Source organism: Eubalaena glacialis, chromosome 17 (assembly GCF_028564815.1).
Source record: "Eubalaena glacialis isolate mEubGla1 chromosome 17, mEubGla1.1.hap2.+ XY, whole genome shotgun sequence".
NCBI lineage: Eukaryota > Metazoa > Chordata > Mammalia > Artiodactyla > Balaenidae > Eubalaena > Eubalaena glacialis.
Window position 1 is genome coordinate 39,484,267 of NC_083732.1, and position 3,169 is coordinate 39,487,435.

The following is a 3,169-nucleotide window of genomic DNA, read 5'->3' on the forward strand; positions in this document are numbered from 1 at the left end:
TCTAGAGCTACAAGGAAACTTGACGTGAGTCCTTTCCTCCAGGTAAAGCCTTGAATATCCCTGCTGAAGCGGAACGTGGAGCAGTTGCCTTGAGACATTACTTGCAGTTCTCCTTTCTTTTAACGTTAGTACGCTTTGCAAGACACCTAGGATCTCGCTGGGCACCCGATTCCGTGCAAGAACACCGGGTACCGGCAGGCTCCACTGGGTTGCTAAGAAACCTCCAGGCCCGGATACCTTTCCCAGTCACTCTGTGTATGTTAAGTGTAGGGCAACACACTGCACTCTTCCTTGGGAGAGCTACATTTCCTCAGCACTCCAACAGCTCCATGTAATCTGTTCTCTCACGTCCTACATGTCATGCAAATTGCCTCAATGCCCTAGGCTGAGCGGCACGGAGAAATCAAAACTGCTTCGCATTCCTTCCACAAAGTCATACCTTGAGGCCCCACACTTACAGGAGAAACTCGGCTTGCGTTCCTCCTGTAACCAAAGCACAGTTCTTCCTCTTACACGGCAGGGTTTTGGAAGAGCCTAAGCCCCGATAGCGTTACCAAAGCGTTCCTTGGGAGAGGCAGTTCGCTACATGCAGAACTCCGTGCCAAGAAAACATTCTTCAGGGAAGGGACCACTGTGTAGTTTGAGGGAATATTTACTTGGTAGAAACCACAAGGGGGTAGGCTGCGTGTTCACTGGAAACGGGGACCTGATGGCACAAGGCTTGCTTTCCCATTTTGAAAGCTCCATTCATGCCGCCTTGAACCTACCTAAATACCAGTGTTTTGGACGAGTTTCTAGTCACTGTAGGCAGGGCTCTGGGAAGGGAACGAGTTTTTTCTAAATCAACAGGGTGCTTTCGTAGCCTGGGTGGGAGCTCCACCTGAGCCGCTCTAGAGCTCAAAGGAAACTTGACGTGAGTCGTTTCCTCAAGGTAAAGCCTTGAATAGCCCCGCTGAAGCCGAAGCGTGGAGCAGTTTCCTGGAGACATGAGTTGCACTTCGGCTTTCTTTTAACCTTAGTACGCTTATGAAGACACCTAGTAACTCTCGTGGGCACCCTATTCCCTGCAAGAACACCGAGGACCGGCATGCTCGACTGGGAAGCTAAGAAACATCCAGGCCCGGAAACCTTTCCCAGTCACTCTCAATATGCTAAGTGTAGGGCAACACACTGCACGCCTCCTTGGGAGAGCTAGATTTCCTCAGCACTCCAACAGCTCCGGGCCATCGGTTGTCTCACGTCTACATGTCATGCATATCTGCCTCAATGCCCTAGGCTGAGCGGCACTGAGAAACCAATACTGTTTCACATTCCTTCTACAAAGTCATACCTTAAGACCCCATACTTACAGGAGAAAGTTGCCTTGCGTTCCTGCTGTAACCAAAGCACAGTTCTTCCTCTTACACTGCAGGGATTTAGAAGAGGCTAAGCCCCTATAGCGAACCTAGAGCATTCCTTGGGAGAGGCAGTTCGCTACATGCAGAACTCCGTGCCAAGAACACGTTATTCAGGGAAGGGACCAGTGTGTAGCTAGAGTGTATAGTAACTTGGTAGAAATCACAAGGAGGTAGGCTGCGTGTTCACTGGAAACGGAGACCTGATGGCACAAGGCTTGCTTTCCCATTTTGAAAGCTCCATTCATGCCGCCTTGAACCTACCTAAATACCAGTGTTTTGGACAAGTTTCTAGTCACTGTAGGCAGGGCTCTGGGCAGGGAACGAGTTGTTTCTAAATCAACAGGGTGCTTTCATAGCCTGGGTGGGAGCTCCTCCTGAGACGCTCTAGAGCTACAAGGAAACTTGACGTGAGTCCTTTCCTCCAGGTAAAGCCTTGAATATCCCTGCTGAAGCGGAACGTGGAGCAGTTGCCTTGAGACATTACTTGCAGTTCTCCTTTCTTTTAACGTTAGTACGCTTTGCAAGACACCTAGGATCTCGCTGGGCACCCGATTCCGTGCAAGAACACCGGGTACCGGCAGGCTCCACTGGGTTGCTAAGAAACCTCCAGGCCCGGATACCTTTCCCAGTCACTCTGTGTATGTTAAGTGTAGGGCAACACACTGCACTCTTCCTTGGGAGAGCTACATTTCCTCAGCACTCCAACAGCTCCATGTAATCTGTTCTCTCACGTCCTACATGTCATGCAAATTGCCTCAATGCCCTAGGCTGAGCGGCACGGAGAAATCAAAACTGCTTCGCATTCTTTCCACAAAGTCATACCTTGAGGCCCCACACTTACAGGAGAAACTCGGCTTGCGTTCCTCCTGTAACCAAAGCACAGTTCTTCCTCTTACACGGCAGGGTTTTGGAAGAGCCTAAGCCCCGATAGCGTTACCAAAGCGTTCCTTGGGAGAGGCAGTTCGCTACATGCAGAACTCCGTGCCAAGAAAACATTCTTCAGGGAAGGGACCACTGTGTAGTTTGAGGGAATATTTACTTGGTAGAAACCACAAGGGGGTAGGCTGCGTGTTCACTGGAAACGGGGACCTGATGGCACAAGGCTTGCTTTCCCATTTTGAAAGCTCCATTCATGCCGCCTTGAACCTACCTAAATACCAGTGTTTTGGACGAGTTTCTAGTCACTGTAGGCAGGGCTCTGGGAAGGGAACGAGTTTTTTCTAAATCAACAGGGTGCTTTCGTAGCCTGGGTGGGAGCTCCACCTGAGCCGCTCTAGAGCTCAAAGGAAACTTGACGTGAGTCGTTTCCTCAAGGTAAAGCCTTGAATAGCCCCGCTGAAGCCGAAGCGTGGAGCAGTTTCCTGGAGACATGAGTTGCAGTTCGGCTTTCTTTTAACCTTAGTACGCTTATGAAGACACCTAGTAACTCTCGTGGGCACCCTATTCCCTGCAAGAACACCGAGGACCGGCATGCTCGACTGGGAAGCTAAGAAACATCCAGGCCCGGAAACCTTTCCCAGTCACTCTCAATATGCTAAGTGTAGGGCAACACACTGCACGCCTCCTTGGGAGAGCTAGATTTCCTCAGCACTCCAACAGCTCCGGGCCATCGGTTGTCTCACGTCTACATGTCATGCATATCTGCCTCAATGCCCTAGGCTGAGCGGCACTGAGAAACCAATACTGTTTCACATTCCTTCTACAAAGTCATACCTTAAGACCCCATACTTACAGGAGAAAGTTGCCTTGCGTTCCTGCTGTAACCAAAGCAC